Here is an 11,960-nt window from a genome sequence, read left to right on the forward strand (position 1 = left end):
ATGAGAGACTTCTATGTAATGTGTGCATTCATCTCACCAAGTTAAAGATTTCTTTTGATAGAGCTGTTTGGAAACACTCTTTTTTTGTAGCATCTGCAAAGGTATACTTCTGAGCCCTTTGAGGCCTATTTTGAAATATGAAATATCTTCACATATAAACTAGACAGAAGGTTTCTAAGAAACTTCTTTGTGATGTGTGCTTTCACCTCACAGAGCTGAACCTTTCTTTTGATTGAGCAGATTGGAAACACTCTTTTTGTAGAATCTGAAGTGGATATTTGGAGTGCTTTGAGGCCCATGGTGAAAAAGGAAATGTCTTCACAAAAAACTAAACGGAAGTTTTCTGAGAAACTTCTTTGGGATGTGTGCATTCATCCCACACATTTGAACCGTTCTTTTGATTGCTATGGTGAAAAAGGAAACTTCCTCACACAAAACTATACAAAAGCATTCTGAGAAACTTCTTTGTGATGTGTGCTTTCATCTCACAGAGTTTAACCCTTCTTTTCATTGTGCAGTTTGGAAACAGTCTTTTTGTAGAATCTGCAAAGGGATGTTTGTGAGCAGTTTGAGGCCTATGGTGAGAAAGGAAATACCTTCACATAAAAACCAGACAGAAGCTTTTTGAGAAACTTCTTTGTGATGTTTGCATTCATCTCCCAGAGTTGAATCTTCCTTTTCATTGAGCTGTTTAGAAACAGTCTTTTTGCACAATCTGTAAAGGGATATTTCTGAGTGGTTTGAGGCCTATGGTGAAAAAGAAATATCTTCACATAAAAATCAGACAGAAGCATTCCAGGAAACTTCTCTGTGATGTGTGCATTCATCCCACAGATTTGAAACTTTCATTTCATTCAGTAGTTTGGAAAGAGCCTTTTCATAGACTCTGCAAAGGGATATTTCTGAGCCCTTTGAGACCTATGGTGAAATAGGAAATATCTTCACATAAAAACTAGACAGAAGATTTTTGAGAAACTTCTTTGTAATGTTTGCAAACCTTCTTTTTGATTGAGCAGTTTGGAAACAGTCCTTTTCTAGAATCTGCAAAGGGATATTTCTGAGCCCTTTGAGTCTTATAGTGAAATAGGAAATATCTTCACATAATAACTAGACAGAAGCATTCTGATAAACTTCTTTGTGATGTGTGCTTTCATTTCACAGAGTTGAACCTCTCCTTTGATTGAGCAGTTTGGAAACACTCTTTTTGTAGAATCTGTAAACGGATATTTGGAGCGCTTTGAGGCACAAGGTGAAAAAGGAAGTATCTGTACCTAAAAACTAGACAGAAACTTTCTGAGAAACTTCTTTGTGATGCGTGCTTTCATCTCACAGATTTGAACATTACTTTTCATTGAGCAGTTTGGGAACAAGTCATTGTATAGAATCTGCAAGTGTATATTTGTGAGCGGTTTGATGCCTATGCTGAAAAACTAAATATTCACGTAAAAACCAGACAGAAGCTTTTAGAGATAACTTTTTGTGATGTTTGCATTCATATCAAAGAGTTGAACCTTTCTGTTCTTTGAAGAGTTTGGAAACATTCTTTTTGTGCAATCTGCAAAGGAATATTTCTGAGTGGTTTCAGGCCTGTGGTGAAAAAGAAATATCTTCACATGAAAACTAGACAGAAGCATTCTGAGAAACTTCTTTTTTATCTGTGCATTCACCTCACGGAGTTGATCCTTTCTTTTCATTGAGCAGTTTGGAAACAGTCTTCTTGTAGTATCTGCAAAGGGATAGTTGTGATCCCCTTTAGGCCTATGGAGAAATAGGAAATATCTTCACATAAATACTGGACAGAATCTTTCTGAGAAACTTCTTTGTGATGTGTGCTTTCATCCTACACAGTTGAACCTTTCTTTTGATTGATCACTTTGGAAACAGTCTTTTTGAAGAGTCTACAAATGGATATTTGGAGAGCTTTGAGGCCTAAGGTCAAAAAGGAAATATATTCACATAAAAACTAGACAGAATCATTTTGAGAAACTTCTTTGTGATGTGAGCTTTCATTTCAGAGAGTTGAATTTTTCTTTTGTTTGAGCAGTTTGGAAATAGTCTTTTTGTAAAATCTGCAAAGGGATATTTCTGAGCAAATTGAGGTCTATGGTGAAAACGAAATATCTGTACATAAAAAGTAGACAGAAGCATCTGAAAAACTTCTTTGTGATGTGTCCATTCATGTCACAGAGTTGAACATTTCTTTTGATTGAGCAGTTTGGAAACAGTCGTTTTGTAGAATCTGCAAAGAGATATTTGTGAGCTCTTTATGGCCTGTGATGAAATACGAAATATCTCCACATAAAGACTAGACATAAGATTTCTGTGAAACTTCTCTGTGATGTGTGCTTTATTCTCACAGTACTGAATCTTTCTTTTGATTGAGCAGTTTGGAAAGTCTTTTTGTAGAATCTGCTAATGGATATTTGGAGCTATTTGAGGCCCATGGTGAAAAAGGAAGAATCTTCACATAAAAACTAGACAGAAGATTTCTGAGAAACTTCTTTGTGATGTGTGAATTCACGTCACAGAATTCAACTTTTCTTTCGATTGAGCAGTTTGGAAACAGTCTTTTGTAGAAGCTGCAAAGGGAAATTTCTTAGCCTTTTGTGGCTTATGGTGAAAAAGAAATATCTTCACATAAAAACTAGACAGAAGCTTTCTGAGAAACTACTTTGTGATGTGTCCATTCATCTCACAGAGTTAAACCTTTCTTTTGATTTAGCAGTTTGGAACATGTATTTTCTTAGAATCTGCAAATGGATATTTGTGAGCCCCATATGGCCTATGTTGAAATATGAAATATCTTCACATAAAAACTAGATAGAAGCTTTCTGAGAAACTTCTTTGTGATGTGCACTTTCCTCTCACAGAGTTGAACCTTTCTTTTTATGGGGTGGTTTGGAAACAGTCTTTTTGTAGAATCTGCAAATGGATATTTGGAGCGTTTTGAGGCCTATAAAGGAAAAGGAAATATCTTCACATAAAAACTAGACAGTAGATGTTTGAGAAAACTATTTGTGACATTTCCATTCATCTCTAATAGTTGACCATTTCTTTTCATTGAGCAGTTTGGAAACGTCTTTTTGTACAAACTGCAAAGGGATATTTCAGAGTGGTTTGAGGCCAATGGTGAAAAATAAATATCTTCACATGAAAACTAGACAGAAGCATTTTGAGAAACTTCTTTGTGATGTGTGCATTCATCTCACAAATTCGAACGTTTCTTTTGATTTAGCAATTTGGAGAAAGTCTCTTGGAAGTATAAGCGGAGCTATATTTGTGAGCAGTTTAAGGCCTATTGTGCAAAAGGAAATACCTTCATATAAAAAGTAAACAGAAGCTTTTTGAGAAACTTCTTTGTGATGTGTGCTTTCGTCTCACAAAGTTTCACCTTTCTTTTGATTAAGAAGTATGGAAACATTCTTTTTGTAGAATCTGCAAATGGATATTTAGAACAATTTGGGTCCTATGGTGAAAAAGGGAATATGTTCACATAAAAACTAGACAGAAGAATTCTGAGAAACTTCTTTGTGATGAGTCCATTCATCTCACAGAGTTGAAATTTTCTTTGATGGACCAGTTTGGAAACAGTCTTTTTGTAGTATCTGCAGAGGGATATTTTTGAGTGGTTTATAGACTATTGTGAAAAAGGAAATATCTTCACATAATAACTAGACAGAAGCATTTTGGGAAACTTCTTTGTGATGTGTGCATTCATCTCACAAGGTTGAACGTTTCTTTTGATTTAGCAATTTGGAGAAAGTCTCTTGGAAGTATAAGCGGAGTTATATTTGTGAGCAGTTTAAGGCCCATGGTGCCAAAGGAAATACCTTCATATAAAAAGTAGACAGAAGCTTTCTGAGAAACTTCTTTGTGATGTGTGCTTTCATCTCACAGAGTTGCACCTACCTTTTGATTGAGCAGTTTGGAAACATTCTTTTTGTAGGATCTGCAAATGGATATTTGGAGCAATTTGAGTCCTACGGTGAAAAAGGAAATATGTTCACATAAAAACTAGACAGAAGAATTCTGAGAAACTACTTTGTGATGAGTCCATTCATCTCACAGAGTTGAAACTTTCTTTGATGGACCAGTTTGGAAATAGTCTTTTTGTAGTATCTGCAGAGGGATATTTTTCAGCAGTTTAAAGACTATGGTGAAAAAGGAAATATCTTCACATAATAACTAGACAGAAGTATTCTGAGAAACTTCTTTGTGATGTGTGCATTCATCTCACAGAGTTGAACCTTTCTTTTGATTGAGCACTTTGGAAACAGTCTTTTTGTAGAAACTTCAAAGGAATATTACTGAGCCCTTTATGGCCTCAGGTGAAATGGAAATATCTTCACATACAAACTAGAGAAAAGCTGTCTGAGTAACTTCATTTTTATGTGTGCTTTCATCTCAGAGAGTTAAAAATTAGTTTTGATTGATCAGTTTGGAAACAGTCTTTTTGTAGAATCTGCAAATGGATATTTGGATCACTTTGAGGCCTATGTTGAGAAAGGAAATATCTTCACATAAAAACACGACAGAAGATTTCTGAGAAACTACTTTGTTATATGTGCATTCATCTCACAGGGTTGAACCTTTCTTTTGATTGAGCAGTTTGGAAACAGTCTTTTTGTAGAATCTACAAAGGGATATTTCTGGACGGTTTTATGCCTATGGTGAAAAAGAAATATCTTCACATAAAAACTAGACAGAAACATTATGAGAAATTAATTTATTATTTGTGCATTCATCTCACAGAGTTGAAACTTTCTTTTCATGGAGCAGTTCAAAAACTGTCTTTTTTGTAGAGTCTACAAAGGGATATTTGTGAACCCTTTGAGGCTTATATTGAAATAGAAAATATCTTCACAAAACAAGTAGACAGAAGCATTATGGGAAACTTCTTTGTGATGTGTGCTTTCATCTCTCAGACTTGAATCTATCTTTTCATTGAACAGTTTGGAAACTCTCTTTTTGTAGATTCTGCAAAAGGATATTTGGAGGGCTTTGAGGCCTATGGTGAAAAAGGAAATATTTTCACTTAAAAACTAAACAGAAGCTTTCTGAAAAACTTCTTTGTGATGTGCATATTCATGTCACAGAGTTGAATCTTTCTTTTCATTGAGCAGTTTGGAAACCATCTTTTCATACAATCTGCAAAGGGATATTTCTGAGTGGTTTGAGGTCTACGGTGAAAAAGAAATATCTTAGCATAAAAACTACACAGAGGCATTCTGAGAAACTTCTTTTTCATGTGTGCATTCATCTCCCAGAGTTGAACATTTCTTTTCATTGAGAAGTTCAGAAACAGTCTTTCTGTAGACTCTGCAAAAGGATATATGTGAACCCATTGACAGCCATGGTGAAATAGGAAATATCTTCACAGAAAAACTAGACAGAAGCATTCTGAGAAACTTCTTTGTGATGTTTGCATTCATCTCACAGAGTTGAAACTTTCTTTTGATTGATCCGTTTGGAAACAGTCTTTTTGAAAAATCTGCAAATGGATATTTGGAGCGCTTTGTGGCCTGTGGTGAAAAACTAAATATCTTCACATAAAATCTAGTGAGAAACTTTCTGAAGAACGTCTTTGTGATGTGTGCTTTTATCCCACAGAGTTGAACTTTCTTTTCATTGAGCAGTTTGGAAGCAGTCTTTTTGTATAATATGCAGAGGGATAATTGGGAGCGGTTTAAGGCCTATGGTGAAAAAGTAAATATCTTCACATAAAAACTAGACAGAAGCATTCTGAGAAAGTTCTTTGTGATGTGTACATTCATCACACAGAGTTGAAAATTTCTTTTGATTGAGAAGTTTGGAAACAGTCTTTATGTCCAATCTGCAAAGGGATATTTCTTAGATGTTTGAGGCCTATGGTGAAAGAAATATCTTCACATAAAAACTAGACAGAAGCATTCTGAGAAACTGCTTTGTGATGCATCCATTAGTCTCATACAGTTGAAATTTTCTTTTGGTGGAGCAGTTTGGAAACAGTCTTTTTGTAGATTCTGTAAAGGGATATTTGTTATCCCTTTATGGCCTAAGGTGAAATAGGAAATATCTTCCCATGAAAACTAGACAGAAGCTTTCTGAGAAACTTATTTGTGATTTGTGATTTCGCCTCACAGAGTTGAAACTTTCCTTTGTTAGAGCAGTTTGGAAAGAGGCCTTTTGTAGGATCTGCAAAGAGATATTTTTGAGCCCACTGAAGCATATGGTGAAAAAGGAAATATCTTCATATTAAAACTAGAAAGAAACCATCTGAGAAACTTGTTTGTGATGTGCACTTTCATTTCACATGTTGAACGTTTCCTTTGATTGAGCAGTTTGGAAAGAGTCTCTTTGGACAATCTGCAAAGGCATATTTCTAAGCCCATTGAGGCCTTTGTTGAAATATGAAATATCTTCACATAAAAACTAGACAGAAGCTTTCTGAGAAACTTCTTTTTGATGAGTGCTTTCATCTTGCAGAGTTGAACCTTTCTTTTGATTGAGCAGTTTGGAAACGGTCTTTTTGTAATATCTGCAGAGGGATATTTGTGAGCAGTTTAAGGCCTATGATGAAAAAGGAAATATCTTCTCATAAAAATTAGACAGAAGCATTCTGAGAAACTGCTTTGTGATGTTTGCATTCATCTCACAGAGTCTAATCTTTCTTTTGATTGAGCAGCTTGGAAACACTCTTTTTGCAGAATCTGCAAATGGATATTTGGAGTCCTTTGAGGTCTATGGTGAAAAAGGAAATATCTTCACATAAAAACTAAACAGAAGCGTTCTGAGAAACGTCTTTGTGATGTGTGCATTCATCTCAGTGTTGAACCTTTGTTTTGACTGAGCAGTTTGGAAACTGTCTTTTTGTACAATCTGCAACAGGATATTTCTGAGTGGTTTGAGGCCTACGGTGAAAAAGAAATGTCTTCACATAATAACTAAACAGATGAACTTTGAGAAACTTCTTTGTGATGTGTCCATTCCTTGCAGAGGGTTGAACTTTTCTTTTCATCGATCAGTTTGGAAACCATCTTACTGTAGAATCTGCAAAGGGATATTTGTCAGCCCTTTGAGGAATAAGGTGAAATAGGAAATATCTTCACATAAAAACTAGACAGAACAATCTGAGAAACTTTCTTATGATGTGTGCTTTCTTCTCACAGAGTAGAAGCTTTCTTTTTATTGAGCAGATTGGAAACAGTCTTTTTGTAGTATCTGCAGTGGGATATATCTGAGCGTTTTGAGCCCTATGGAGATAAAGAAATATCTTCACATAAAAAATAGACAGAAGCATTCTGAGAAACTTATTTCTGACGTGTGTATTAATCTCACACAGTAGAACCTTATGAATGCACAATTCAGAAACAGTCTTTTTGTACTATCTGCAGAGGGATATTTGTGTGCAGTTTGCAGCTTATGGTGAAAAAGTAAATATCTTCACAGAAAACTAGACAGAAGCATTCTGAGAAACTTCCTTATGACGTGTGCTTTCTTCTCACAGAGTAGAAGCTTTCTTTTGATTGATCAGTTTGGAAGCAGTCTTTTTGTAGAATGTGCAAAGGGATATTTTTGAGCCCTTTGAGGCCTATGGTGAAATAGGAAGTATCCTCATATGAAAACTAGACAGAAACTTTTTGAGAAACTTCTTTGTGATTTTTTCCATTCATCTGATAGAGTTGAACCTTACTCTTCATAGAGCAGTTTGGGGACGGTATTTTTGTAGAATCTGCAAAGGGATAGTTTTGATCCCTTTGAGGACTATGGTGAAATAGGGAATAACTTCACATAAAAACTATACAGAAACATTCCTAGAAAGATTTTTTGTGATGTGTGCATTTATCCCAAAGAGCTTAACCTTTCTTTTGATTGAGCAATTGGAAACAGTATTTTTTTGGAATCTGCAAAGGGATATTTGTGAGCCCTTTGAGGCCTACGGTGGAATAGGAAATATCTTCACATAAAAACTAGACATAAGTTTTATGCGAAACAACTTTGTGATGTGTGCTTTCATCTCACAGAGTTGAACTTTTCTTTTGATTGAGCAGTTGGGAAACAGTCTGTTTGTGGAATCTGCAAAGGGATTTTTTTTTCTTATTTTTTATTTATTTTTATATTTATTTTTATTTTATTATTATTATAATTAAAGTTTTAGGGTACATGTGCACAATGTGCAGGTTAGCTACATATGTATACATGTGCCATGCTGAGGTTTTGCACCCATTAACTTGTCATTTAGCATTAGGTATATCTCCTAATGCTATCACTCATCCCTCCCCACATCCCACAACAGTCCCCAGAGTGTGATGTTCCCCTTCCTGTGTCCACGTGTTCTCATTGTTCAATTCCCACCTATGAGTGAGAATATGTGGTGTTTGGTTTTTTGTTCTTGCGATAGTTTACTGAGAAAGATGATTTCCAATTTCATCCATGTCCCTACAAAGACATGAACTCATCATTTTTTATGGCTGCATAGCTTCAAGGAGAATAAAATACCTAGGAATCCAACTTACAAGGGACATGAAGGACCTCTTCAAGGAGAAATACAAACCACTGCTCAATGAAATAAAAAAGGATACAAAGAAATGTAAGAACATTCCTTGCTTATGGGTAGGAAGAATCAATATCATGAAAATGGCCATACTGCCCAAGGTAATTTATAGATTCAATGCCATCCCCATCAAGCTACCAATGACTTTCTTCACAGAATTTTAAAGGGATATTTGAGAGCGCTTTGAGGCCTACGGTGAAACAGGAAATATCTTCATATAAAAACTAGACAGAGGCTTTCAGAGAAACTCCTTTGTGGTGTGTTCTTTCATTTCAGAGAGTTGAACCATTCTTTGGATTGAGCAGTTTGGAAACAGTCTTTTTGTATAATCTGCAAATGGATATTTTGTGGGCTTTGAGGCCTATGGTGAAAAAGGAAATATCTTCACATGAAAACTAGACAGACGCTTTCTGAGAAACTTTTTTGTGATGTTTGCATTCACCTCACAGAGTTGAAACTTTCTTTTCATTGAGTAGTTAGGAAATAGTGTTTTTGTTCAATATGCAAAGGGATATTTCTGAGTGGTTTGAGCCCTATGGTGAAAAAGAAATATCTTCACATGAAACCTAGATAGAAGCATTCTGAGAAACGTATTTGTGATATGTTCATTTATCTCACAGTGTTGAAACCTTCTTTAGACAGAGGAGCTTGGAAAAAGTCTTTTTATAAAATCTGCAAAGGGATTTTTGCGAGCACTTTGAGGCCTACAGTGAAATAGGAAATATCTTCACACAAAAACTAGACAGAAGCATTCTCATAAACTTCTTTGAGATGTGTGTGCTCATCTCATGGAGTTAAAACTTGCTTTTGACTGAGCAGTTTGGAAACAGTCTTTTTTTAGAATATGCATAGGGATATTTGTGAACCCATTGAGGCTTATGGTGAAATAGGAAATAGCTTCACATAAAAACTAGATAGAAGCTTTCTGAGAAACTTCTTTGGGATGTGTGGTTTCCTCTCACAGAGTTGAACCTTTCTTTTGATTGAGCCCTTGGGAAACAGTATTTTGTAGAATCCAGAAAGGGATGTTTGTGAGCCCTTTGAGGTTTATGGTGAAACAGGAAATATCTTCACATAAAAAGTAGACAGAAGCTTTCTGAGAAACTTCCTTGTGATGTGTGCATTCATCTCACACAGTTGAACTTTCCTTTGATTTAGCAGTTTAGAAGCAGTATTTTTGTAGAATCTGTAAGTGGATATTTGCAGTGCTTTGAGGCCTATGGTGAAAAAGAAATATCTTCCCATAAAAATTAGACAAAAGATTTCTAAGAAAATTCTTTGTGATGTGTGCATTCATATCATGGAGTTGAACCTTTGTTTTGATTTTGAGCAGTTTGGAAACAGTCTATTCATAGAATATGCAAATGGATGTTTGTAGCATTTTGAGGCAAGTGGTGAAAAAATTCCTCTCACAGAGTTTAACCTTTCTTTTGACTGAGCAGTTTTGAAAAAGTCTATTTGTAGAATCTGCAAGGGCAATTCTGATCACTTTGAGGCCTATTCTGAAAAAGGAAATATCTACACATAAAATTAGACAAAAGCTTTCTAAGAAATTTTTGTGATGTGTGCTTTCATATCACAGAGTTGAGACTTTCTTTTGATTGAGCAGTTTGGAAACAATCTTTTTGTGGAATCTGCAAATGGATATTTGGAAGGATTTGAGGCCTATGGAGAAAAAGGAAATATCGTCACATAAAAACAAGACCGAAACATTCTGAGAAACTTCTAGGGATGTGTGCTTTCGTCTCACACAGTTGAAGGTTTCTTTTCATTGAGCAGTTTGCAAACAGTCTTTTTGTAGAATCTGCAAAGGGATATTTCTGAGCAGTTTGAGCCCTATGGTGGAAAAGGTAATATCTTCACATAAAAACTAGACCAAGGCATTCTGAGAAACTTCTTTGTAATGTTTTCATTCACATCACAGAATTGAAGTTTCTTTTCATAGAGCAGTTTGGAACAGTCTCTTTGTGCGATCTGCAAAGGGATATTTCTGAGTGGTTTGAAGCCTATGCTGAAAAAGAAATATCTTCACATAAAAACCAGACAGAAGCATTCTGAGAGTCTCCTTTGTGATGTGTGCATTCATCTTACAGATTTAAACATTTCTTTTGATTGAGGAGTTTGGAAAAAGTCTTTTTGTATAATCTGCAAAGGGATGTTTGTGAGCCCTTTGAGGCCTGTGGTGAAAAAGGAACTATCTTCACATAAAAACTAGACACATATTTCTGAGAAACTTCTTTGTGATGTGCACTTTCATCTCACAGAGTTGAAACTTTCTTTTGATTGAGCAGTTTGGAAAAAGTCTTTTAGTAGAATGTGCAATTGGATATTTGGAGCGCTTTGAGGCCTATGTTGAACAAGGAAATATCTTCACATAAAAACTAGACAGAATATTTCTGAGAACCTTGTTTGTGATGTGTGCATTCATCACACAGAGCTGAATGTTTCTTTTGATTGAGCAGTTTGTAAACAGTCTTTTTAAAGATTCTGCCAAAGGATATTTGTGAGCCCTTTCAGGCTTATGGTGAAAAAGGAAATATCCACTAATAAAATCTGGACAGAATCTTTCTGTGACACTTCTTTGTGATGCGCACATTCAACTCACAGAGTTTAACCATTATTTTCATTGAGCAGTTTGGAAACAGTCTTTTTGTAGAATCTTCAAAGGGATATTTTTAAGTGATTTATGGCTTAAAGTGAAAAAGGGAATATCAACAAATAAAATCTAGACAGAAGCTTACTGAGACACTTTTTTGTGATGTGAGCATTCATCTCACAGAGTTGAAACTTTCTTTTGATTGAGCAGTTTGTAAATTGTCTTTCTGTAGAATCTGCAAAGGGATATTTTTAAGCAGTTTATGGCTTATGGAGAAAAAGGAAATTTCCACAAATAAAATCTAGACAGAAGATTTCTGAGACACTTTTTTTTTGATGTGAGCATTCATATCACAGTGTTGAAACTTTCTTTTGATTGAACAGTTTGTAAAGTGTCTTTTCGGAAAATCTGCAAAGGGATATTTCTGAGTGGTTTGAGGCCAAAGGTGAGAAAGTAAATATATTCAGGTAAAAACTAGACAGAATCTTTCTGAGAAACTTCTTTGTGATGTCAGCATGCATCTCACAGTTTGGAACTGATCTTTAGATTGAGCAGTTAGGAAACAGTCTTTTTGTAAAATCTGCAAAGGGACATTTGTGAAAGCTTTGAGGCTAATGGTGAAAAAGGAAATACATTCACATAAAAACTAGACAGAAGCTTTCTAAGAAACCTCTATTTGATGTGTGCATTCATCTCAAGAGTTGAACCTTTCTTTTAATTGAGCTGTTTGGAAAGAGTCTTTTGTAGATCTATAAATGGATATTTGTGAGCGGTTTGAGCCCTATGGTGAGAAGGGAAATGTCTACAAATACATACTAGAAAGAATCTTCC

The sequence above is a fragment of the Pongo pygmaeus genome, chromosome 13 (assembly GCF_028885625.2).
Source record: "Pongo pygmaeus isolate AG05252 chromosome 13, NHGRI_mPonPyg2-v2.0_pri, whole genome shotgun sequence".
Classification (NCBI taxonomy): domain Eukaryota; kingdom Metazoa; phylum Chordata; class Mammalia; order Primates; family Hominidae; genus Pongo; species Pongo pygmaeus.